We start from the raw sequence: 11,402 nt of genomic DNA on the forward strand, positions 1-11,402 counted from the left end.
CCCCCTGGCCACTTTGGGCTTCTCCCTTGCTCTGGTCATTTTAAGCTGCCCTCCATAGCTGCTTTGACTGCTGGTAGGTCCAGCGAGAGGCACTTTCCAAAACAATTGATAGCTCTCTTACACAGGCGCCTTATGAAACACAGGTTTATTCATTCAGTGGTATACATATTCATTAAACACAGTTTATTGCTCTTTAAAAAGAGCTGTGCTTTAAAAAACAAGATTGGTGCTGCCTAGAAAGAACTCTAGTCCTATACTACACTGAAGATTTAAAGCTGGAACAATAGTGCTGAGTTTGTCTAGTTGCATTTGATTAGTCCTATCATTGATTTTATCCGGTGTTTTCTGCTGCTTCTGCCAATAATGGATTTTGTGTGATGTCATCATCATCATCATCATCATCATCATCAATTTTCACTATATTTATGACTTCTGAAGACTTTCATGACATGAGCATCATAATTATCACCCAGGCCAGTCAGAGTGGTAATCTGTGTGATGCAGCTGCAATTCCTGTGTTGGTTGTGCAACATGTCATGGTTGTAATTTATGTAAATTGTAACTTACGTTACAATTTTGCCTGCACCATTCAGGCATTCTGGTGAAAATCTGATATGCACAAGCAAGTCACAATTACGTCATCTTCATGGCAATTTCTGGTTCCTGTTTAGTCACTCATTGATAGCACTGATACTCTTGTATATCACTAATTGGGAAGGAAGCTTGATGGTTATATTTTGCTCTTTTCCTGCTTCATGTTCAGTGTCTGTGACCTGACAGCCAGATTGTTTCTACTGTATAAACCATGTATAGACTGCATAAATTATATACGCCATTCTGATTTTCTTTCTAGGACAGTGATGGCTAACCCTTTTGCCATCACGTGCCAGGGCGGGGGGGGGTGTCGCATGCGCACGTGCCCACACCCATAATTCTATGTGCCCTGTGCATGCGCGCATGACCTCCCCCCACTCCTGGCACGCAATGGCCCAGTAGGCCTGTTTTTCTCTCTCACCTGGCTCCAGAGCCTCTCTATGAGTCTGGGGAGGGCTGGAGACAGCAAAAAAGTCACTTCCTATCCAATTGGAAGTTGGGAAACAGGCCATTTCTGGCCTCTGGAGGACCTGGGGGGGGAAGAAGGCCATTTTCGCCCTCCTCAGACTCATAGAGAGGCTCTGGAGCCAAGTGAGATAGAAAAACCGGCCTTCCCCACTGCCCCCCAGTCCCTCCAGAAGCAGGAAACAGCCTGTTTCCATACTTCTGGTGGGCCCAGAAGGCCCAAAAATCAGCTGGCCAGCATGTGCTTGGGTGTCGGAGCTGAGCTCACCTGCCCACTGATATGGTTATGCGTGCCACAGGTTCACCATCATGATTGTATGATAATGTTTGCTGCAAATGCACCAGGACTTGGATAGTTCCTAACACACTGCAAACTGTATAGTCATCTAAAGTGTAAAGGTGATGGGTTTATTTCCCAGTAGAAGGTTGTACTCTATAAAATAATCTCTCCCTACCAGCAATTGAAGTTTTCCAATAATGATGAAATTGGTAATGTGGTGGTAACTTTAACCAAGCTGTTTTTTGGACATGAGTCCAAAAATATTGGGTATGTAAGAGCAGTAGGTCCCAGGGATGGAGAAGGGTTTGTAGTGACCAGGCGCATCCTCCCGCTTCACTTTGTACTCTTATTTATCACCATGACAGATATTATAAATTGTTTTGTTTTGTTTTCACTTGCAGGTGATACTCAATGAAAGGGAGACAAAGCCAGGATCTCCATCCACTGCATTTCTTAACTTGGTCCACATAAAATGATTCAGGGAGCGCTATGTGCTGGCCTTTTTCCTGAGACAGAATAGAGACCAGTGGTGTGGACAGCACAGAAGATGTGAGCATTCTTGTGATGGCGATTGGTCAGCAACATGTTGCTGATTTGGAAGAAGAGGATGAAGTGGAACTAGGGCCTATGACATGGGGATGCAGAGTTCCCAGGAACCCTCAGACAGTCCAGAATGGAAGAGCACAGTATGATTGAATGGATGGACAACTGTCTGCTCAAGAAGAGGTAGGAGAGGCATGGCTACTTATGATCAGCAACAGTCTGCCACCAATGAGGAACAGCTGCTGCCCCTGCCTGATCTGTGGATGTGAAGAGCGGATCCTGGAATCTCAGAAGAGGTCAGCGAGGCTGCTCACAAGGAAGCAGCTTTGTACTTCCTAATCAGGGACATTGGGTTGTGGATTATTTAGTGAGGCATGTGGGAGGGAGTGGTTGGTGAAGACAACTGTTCAGTTTCCTGAGTCTTTGGCTCTGTGCTTTCTGTATCCTGATTTTGTGCTGTGATCCTTCGGCTTGTCTTGTTGATTTTTCCAGAACTTGGACTTGGATTTGAACTTGAAATTGAACATGGATTTGGACTTGCCTCAGGGAGTTTCCTTGTGGGAGAATTTGCTTGAGAAATTACTGCTTTAGTTTTGTGTGTGTGTGCTTGGACTTTCTCACTGAACTGTTTGGGGAGGGGAATTTGTGACTTGGGGGATTTTGGGGGATATTGCTATAACAAATAGAGTTGTGCAATAAATATACTCTACCTGCACTTTTTGCCATGTGTGTGACTTGGGTCAGAACAATTCTGTTCTTCTGGCTCATGATGGCTGACTGATGGCTGACACTTTTAACACAGCTATATAATACAATAGCAAATAATATCCAGCAACTTTGCTGAAGAAGTCCTGCCGTTCAAGATAAATGTTACCATAAACATTGCAGCAGAACCTTCTGTTTCAACAGGAAAAATCTAGACATGTGATCGCTTGATAATAATCCTTAATCTTGGCTGAACAATAGGCCTAGTCTGAAGCACTTATACTTACTTACTTAATTTTTATTATTCCACAAGGTTCAGGAGATATCACCATCCTTCTGCAAAAGCTGTCTGCCTTTTAGGTGGAAGCAACGTGGGTTCTGATGGACACCCACATTGCATTGTATAGATTTAATGCACTGGGCACTACATGTAGTGCACATATAGTTTATGGTGGTATCTTTTAGTTCACAAAATAGTAAGAAAAGCCTCTGTTTCTACTTCCAGGTATTATTGGTTGGATTTGTGGCAAAAAAGAAAAGCTGGGGGGGGGGAACGATATAGAAGAAGAGTTAATCCTCTTCATTTTGACTCTAGGTTTTGTAGTCTCATTTTATAGACTCTTTCAATTTGCCACTATAACAGTCTTTGGGTTAACACCACTAGTTCAGTGGCCAACATTCAAAGTTGCAATGGTGCTGAACAAGGGAGGACTTATGACCAGTCTTTGAAATTGTGGATGTCACAGCATCTGCATGGTCACCTGATCACAATTTGGGCACTTGGCAATCAGCTTGCAGTTACGATGGTTACAGCTGCCCCCAGACATGTGATCGCCATTTATGACTTTCCCTGCTGACTTTCCATAAAGTCAATGGGGAAACCAATAGGAGTTTGCAAGTTACTCTCATCCCTGCCTCTTTTTTGTCCACCCGGGATGCATGGTACCTGCCCGCGGCACCCATGCACCTGCAGCATCTGTCTATAGCACCTGCCTAGGTTCTGTAGTGCCTGCCCATGACACCCACCTGCCTGCACCTGGCCATAGTTTGTAGCACATGCCTAGGGCACCTGTTCACGCTTCATAGAATTTGCTCATATCACCAGCACAACCTTCCATACCTCTTGCCTGCCAGCCTGGAACTTCAGCCTCTTTTCATGTCACAGTTGTATGAGATCCTCACTTAATAACCTGTGTGATCCAGAGGTTGTGAAATTAACTTGGACTGCCTGGATTGCTAAACAGTGCAGTCATGTGATCTCTTTTATGATCACATCACTTAGTGACAAAATTCTTGCCCCAATTTCTGTCATAACTCAAGGAGCTTCCTGTAGTTCTGTGCACACTGAAAAATATAGTGACACACACATTAAATATCAATACAATGGAGATGTTAATATTATTAGTTCAGGACTGAAACTACTATTTAACTAATACTTTGATGCGAATTTCTGTGGTTCTTTCTTTTTTTACCCTATACACAACTTTAGATGAAAATAAGTTTGTGCTTGTAACAGGGATATCCTAAATGACAATACTGACAGAAGTTTTACTTTTTGCTTTTTATTTTCAGTACTTCAAGCTTGTAAAATAATAGAATGTTAATGATCTTTACTCATATAAACATTACTGCATTAAAATCTGCATTGAAATAATACAGCATATCACGATTTATACCTTTATAATAAATTAAAAATCACACAATGCCATTACTATTTTGATCTCCAGTTTTTATTTAGGTAGTATTGAAACAGTAAAACACCTAGAGGGGAAAAAAAAGTGTTTACTGAGGCAAGAAGTTAAGTAAAAACATTGTAGAAGTGAATACTTGGAAATCTGAAAAAAAGGTGTACATCTCTAATTAGAGAAGGGAAATGGAAAAGCAATATTGAAGTGTTTTGATGGTCAAGTACTTTACGGTAACAGCAAATTAAATGTGTTCTGAATAGAATCCAAGAAACATATTAAAAGAAAAGGCAGTGAATGGGATCTTTATGCATGAAATTGTAACAGTAACAGAATTGGAAGGGACCTTGGAGGTCATCTAGTCCAACCCCCTGCTCACGCAGGAGACCTGTACTAGGGATTCGAACTGCCAAACTGCCGACCTTTCTGATCAACAAACTCAGTGTTTTATCCACTGAATCGGTTTGGTTCATGAATGGTATTCCAGCAGAAGAAGCCAAGTTGTCTTATTTCTGAAGCAAAACACTGCAAATTAAAGTTCTGTTTGTAGATTGGATTTAGTAAGGCTACCATATCTAAGCCTGCAAAACTTTGCAGCACTATTAGATGGCAACAAAGAGATACCGAAAGCACCAATGTTTTGCTGCCATCTAGTGGCCACATTTTTGCCTCTCCAAATACAGTGACCCTTGATTTGGGTGGAGAATGCAGTAGCTTGGAAAACAAAGCTAGGTTGTAGAGTGACACATGTCTTTATTGTTTTGTATGTCATATCCAATTACAGCATTTAACAAAAGCCAGGTTATCTAAATATTTTATTTCGGGGGAAAATGTTTTTCTTTTTGCTATAAAGCAAGACCTGGAGCCATAAACAGGAAGGTACCATTTTCTCCAGCCCCAATTGCAGTATGATTTAGGTTAGGTTCTACAGAAACCTGTAAAGCAAATCTCAAAACCTGTTTCTCCACATTTAATGGACAAGGGTGAAAGTACTGGACCTTCATTGTATTTTAAATTTTGTTCTATTTCTATTTTAAATTCCAAAAATAAAATATATTTCAAAACACTGAGATGCACAGTTTAAATGATTATTTCAATTTGTTTAAAAAGTTTGAAATCATACTGCAATATTTAGAGACATGCACCGTCTCTTGGAAACCTAGATTTTAATCTGTACATTACCCTATTGTACTAAGTTAAGTATTATCTACTCATCCTTGAGTTGGCATGAAACAACATCATAACATTTGCTGTACTCATTGCCAGTCCCTGTCCTGTTTCTGTGACGTTTGTTTCAAGCCACTGCTGAATATTGCTGTCCTGTTTCACTCCTTCTTGCCTTGATTTTCATATCCCTTGGCTTTCACAGATGTACCCTCTCAAAGCTGGCTGAGGAATTCTGGGAGTTGAAGTCCACAAGTCTTAAAGTTGTCAAGGTTGGAGACCCCTGGGTTAAGGTGCTAAAGTAGAACCAGAAAGGCTCAGGTTCCAGTTCTGTCTTAGGCTTAGAGGCCAGCCAGACCACCATATAAAATAAATGGTTCTTCAGAATGCATGCTTCTTCATGGAGCCAGGAGACAAGTTGTGGTTGAAGTCAGGAGGTGGCATAAAATGTAAAAACAGTTTGGTAAAAGTGTGAATATGCATAATACTTGTTCTATGGGCCAGGTCTTTCCACATCTTCCGATCTGGCCCAACTTCTTTTGAGTTTTTCTATTTTCTGTGCTCTGATGTCACCTTTGAATGGTGTTGGTGGCCTGATTTCCTTGAGAATTGGACAAACGCAATGCAATAGCAAGCAAGCCCTGAAAACATGGGGCACAAATGCTAAAAACCCCCAGCCCTATGAATGTATTTTAAATTCCTTCAACTTAATTAGAGTTTGAAAACATAAGAATAATTTTCTTATGGATGAAAGAGTTTCAGCTTCCTTTCCACCCAGTATATGGATTAGGTAAGTAGTAATCTGAATTAACTGGAATTGATTATTGACTGGAGGGCTTTCTGGTTGATTAATTATTTGCCTTTTAAGCAATTGCCCGTTAAATGATATATATTTTCATATTACCATTTTTTGCAATAACAGTTCATTAAATTTTTCTATCTTGTATAAAGAAATAAAATGATTGCTATACATTATTATAATAGCAAAACCAAAATAGCCTGAAAAAAATATATTCTAAGTATATATTCTCCAAAGTTTACTTTAAGATCTTTAGTAGATCTTATTAATGCTTTCAACCTTAAATTATTGTCTTAGGGTGATATGTAAAGTTATAATTCAGAATACAAGCCATTTTCCTGGATGTAAGACTCATTGGATATGCATTTCCGCTATTTGCTAAACAATAGCTGGAATATATATAGAATTTTAAAATAACCCTCCATGTAAGTTTTATCCTTTTGAAAAATGTTCTTATTTTTTTTCTAGAGCTTTTTTTTTGGTTTTTTTATTGTCAAAAAGTTGTAATTTTCAAGATTATTTTAGGGCAGGGGTCTCCAACCTTGGCAACGTTTTTTTAAAAAGATTTTTTTTAATTTTTTACAACAAACAAACATAAAAACATCTTCAATCCAAATACTGTGGGTCAGTGGGCAGATTACAAATTTTTTGTGCAATTTCAACATATACATGTTATAAATTTATCTAATCTTACATTATGCCAATCTTTTCTTATTACATCATTCATGCCATCTTAAATCAATTTAATTCAAATTTTTCCCTTATAATAACCTTTCTCAAATCTTTTTTATTGTATCTTCCCTTCTAACCATTGATAAAATAAATCCCATATCTTATAATATTGTTTATCTTCCTGTTGTCTAATTTCAAATGTCAATTTATTCATTTCTGCACATTCCATTATTTTTCGAATAATTTCATCTTGCATAGGTAATTTCTCACTTTTCCAATTTTTAGCAAACACAATCCTAGCTGCTGTTATAACATTCACAATCAAATATCTCACTTCTCTGCTATATGTTTCAGGTATAATCCCCAATAGAAAAATTTCTGGTTTAAAGTGTATGTGTTTTTTGATCATTTTTTCCAACCATGTGTGTATTTTAGTCCAATATCTCTTAGCTTCCATGCATGTCCATCACATATAGTAATATGAACCAGGTTTCTGATGACACTTCCAGCATTTTTCGGATTTGTCCTTCAACATTCTAGCAATTCTTGTCAGGGGTAGGTGCCATCTGTAAAACATCTTATACAAATTCTCTTTATATGCAGTAGACATTGTCGTTTTATAATTTTGTGTCCACAATTTTTGCCATACCTCTAAATCAATCCCATGACCAAAATTCTTCCCCCACGCAATCGTCTCTTTAACTTGTTCTTCTAATTTAACCTCTAGCAAATATCCATCCACACAAACATACATACATACAATCCATACAATTTCCTAATTAAATTATCATCAGTACCTGTTAAAATTTTAGACTAGACTAGTCAAATTATTATAAAAACCTTCTGTTTTGGAGTCTCTATCGTATCTGGAGTGTATTTGTGCAGATAAGAAAACCAATTCACTTTTATACCTTCTGTTTCTAATTCTTGCATAGTTTTTAGTTCACCCTTTTCATTCAACACAACCTTGGCAACTTTAAGCCTGGCAGACTTCAACTTGCCAGGCTTAGCCAAGGTTGGAGACCCCTGTCTTAGGGCATTGTGGAACAGGTGATGGTTAGGTCAACAGGTTGGATCTGTGAATTTAATTACTTGCAACTGTTAATTAACAATTACATTTAAATTATACAGCTACACAAATTTATTATTCTATAAATATAATACATTAACAATTCTTAATTGTAAAAAAGGAGAAACTTTGCAGAAATCATAAAGCCAGCTTTGATGAGTCAAGCATTCTCCGTGTGACACTTTTGGCTGCATTTTGATCATTAAGCTATTCAGAGTTTAGCCCATCCATCTTGTTTATCTGCCCTCAGGGAAAGTCTTCCCTCCATTCGCTCAGCAAGTTTGAAATTCAAACATATTTTTGGTCTTGTCAGGATATGATCAAGTAGGCACATTTTGATATAGGGTGTTGACAGATACAGCCATGCTGGCAAGTTTTGTAACGTAGTTATTAAGAAAACAAATCTTTATTCCTCTTTGCTATTATTCTATTTGGAATATTCCAATAGTTTGTATGTATCACTCTCCTAAATAATGAATGACCAGTGAGGTAATGTTTGTTAAAGTTAAGACTGCTAATCACTCTCAGAAGCAATCCCAAAGCTTCTTCTGCAATTCTTATTCACAGTGCAGAGAAGAGAAAATTCAGATACACATATATTTTGAAAAGAAATACTGCTCTGAATTTATGTTATCCTTCTGGAATTGCTTTTTAGTATACAATCCAGCATACCTCATTGCATCTGAACATAATAAAGGTACTTTCCAGATACCTTCAGAGAAAGTGGTAGAATAGAATAGAATAGAATTTTTATTGGCCAAGTGTGATTGGGCACACAAGGAATTTGTCTTGGTGCATATGCTCTCAGTGTACATAAAAGAAAAGATACGTTCATCAAGGTACAACATTTACAACACAATTGATGGTCAATATATCAATATAAATCATAAGGATTGCCAGCAACAAGTTATAGTCATACAGTCATAAATGGAAAGAGATTGGTGATGGGAACTATGAGAAGATTAATAGTAGTGCAGATTCAGTAAATAGTTTGACAGTGTTGATGGAATTATTTGTTTAGCAGAGTGATGGCCTTCGGGGAAAAACTGTTCTTGTGTCTAGTTGTTCTGGTGTGCAGTGCTCTATAGCGTCGTTTTGAGGGTAGTAGTTGAAACAGTTTATGTCCAGGATGTGAGGGGTCTGTAAATATTTTCACGGCCCTCTTCTTGATTCGTGCAGTATACAGGTCCTCAATGGAAGGCAGGTTGGTAGCAATTATTTTTTCTGCAGTTCTAATTATCCTCTGAAGTCTGTGTTTTTCTTGTTGGGTTGCAGAACCGAACCAGACAGTTATAGAGGTGCAAATGACAGACTCAATAATTCCTCTGTAGAACTGAATCAGCAGCTCCTTGGGCAGTTTGAGCTTACTGAGTTGGCGCAGAAAGAACATTCTTTGTTGTCCTTTTTTAATGATGTTTTTGATGTTAGCTGTCCATTTGAGATCTTGCGATATGATAGAACCTAGAAATTTATCTAGGAAAAAAAATCATATTGTTTCTCATGTTTGCATGGTATAAAATAACAATAGCCTTATTTCGTAGGAGACCCCATGTCCAAACTGCTGTACTTGGCATCCAATGAGAATTTAAATTTATTTTGGTAAAATTTATTTTTATTTTTTATTTATTTATTTGTCACAACAGTACAGTACAAATATATACACAACAGTATATATAAGCATAAGTAATATAGTACGGGACCGCCTGCTGTTACCTTATGCCTCCCATCGACCCGTACGCTCTCACAGAGAGGGTCTCCTCAGGGTGCCGTCCGCCAAGCAATGCCGGCTGGCGACCCCCAGGGGAAGGGCCTTCTCTGTTGGAGCACCTACTCTCTGGAACGACCTTCCCCCCCGGCTTGCGCCAAATATCTGACCTTCGGACCTTTCGCCGGGAATTAAAAACTCACTTATTTATTCAAGCGGGACTGGACTGATTTTTTTAAATTTTAAATTTTTAATCCTTTGTAATTTTATATGGGGTATTTTAGGTTAGGTCAATCTGACGGTTTTAATTCGGCCACTATTGAATAGGTATTTTAAATTGATATTTTAACTTTGTATACTTGCTGTTTTTATCTTTGGCTGTACACCACCCTGAGTCCTTCGGGAGAAGGGCGGTATAAAAATTTAAATAAATAAATAAATAAAATAAATAAATAAATAGTAATAACTATATTAATTGGATATTATGAAAGGAAACATTAGGACAGGAACGGTAGGTAAGCTTGTGCTCTTATGCACGCCCCTTACAGACCTCTTAGGAAGGGTGGAGGTCAATAGTAGACAGTTTTTGGTTGAAGCTTTGGGGATTTTGGGAAGAGACCAAGAGTCAGGTAGTGTATTCCAAGTATTAACAACTCTATTACTGAAGTCATATTTTCTGCAATCAAGATTGGAGTGGTTAACATTAAGCTTAAATCTATTGTGTGCTTATGTATTGTTGCAATTGAAGCTGAAGTAGTCTTCAACAGGAAGGACATTGTAATAGATAATTCTATGAGTTAAATTCAGGTCATGTCACATAGCTACAAATGCGTGTCAGCAACTATTTTTATTCTTGCGATTTGTTTTCAGTAGCCAAGATACACACACACACACACACATATGCAAACACCCCCCCACTTGCTCTCTCACACACATATGTGTGTACAATTGTGTGTACAATTCCTGTCCGAGCTTCATAGCAGTTTACATAAAAGCTGTAAGCACTGAAATTGAAGAACCTGATTAAGTCAGAGTTTTACAACCCACTTTCTTGCTATCCTTTTTGACAAAATCCCTCAAAAATTTTCCTTTAAATTTGTGCCTTTGTTTTTTGAGTTCTTAAAAAAAAGGGGTTTATGTACATGTCTGGCCTCCATCACAATATCTCAGATGACACACACACACTGTGTCCCTGCTCAGCTCATCGTAATGAATTCTAAAATTGTATAAAGCATTTTAAACATGGAAAAAGCAGCAGGATTTCATTTATACTAGACAACAGTGACATTCAGCCAAAAGGATTTTGTTTTGTGGAGCCTGCTTTTCTCTGCCCTGTCTTCCTCTCATCATTTCTGAGTTGGTCGTAGCTTTCACTGAGTGTTACTTCAGGGCGGATTGTGATCCTGATCACTTTCTCTGCCAGAGTCCTATTCACTCTTGTAAAAAATGATTTATTTATACAGAGGTTTCCCTTTGAATTTGTCACTTTTACATTCAGAGCTTTCAGATCCTAATTTTGGGTGGGAAATTGCAATTATCCTTTCAAGATTCAAGAGAAGGGGTGCTTTTTAAACTACGCCATAGAGTAGCCTTAAGCAGAAGCAGCATTATTTTCAGAAAGGGGAGGAATGACTTTGCTTTAGCACCTTTCAGCACAAAAACTGGCAGCAGGGCCTGCCTTTTGTATTTCATTTGTGGCACTTCTCTATCAGCACTGCTGC

The 11,402-nt window shown here is 38.3% G+C and overlaps 1 long non-coding RNA gene across 2 annotated transcripts in view; it reads left to right on the top strand.

Annotated features, from left to right (window-relative positions):
• The window catches only part of LOC131191360 (uncharacterized), a 29,153-nt gene extending 24,325 nt beyond the window's left edge, over positions 1 to 4,828 (top strand). For both annotated transcript variants that reach the window (XR_009153484.1, XR_009153485.1), the window contains exon 6: positions 1,741 to 4,828. This is a non-coding gene — a long non-coding RNA (uncharacterized LOC131191360). The remainder of the gene's footprint in view (positions 1 to 1,740) is intronic.
• Positions 4,829 to 11,402: the final 6,574 nt, after the last annotated feature.

Source organism: Ahaetulla prasina, chromosome 2 (assembly GCF_028640845.1).
Source record: "Ahaetulla prasina isolate Xishuangbanna chromosome 2, ASM2864084v1, whole genome shotgun sequence".
NCBI classification, from domain to species: Eukaryota; Metazoa; Chordata; class Lepidosauria; order Squamata; family Colubridae; genus Ahaetulla; species Ahaetulla prasina.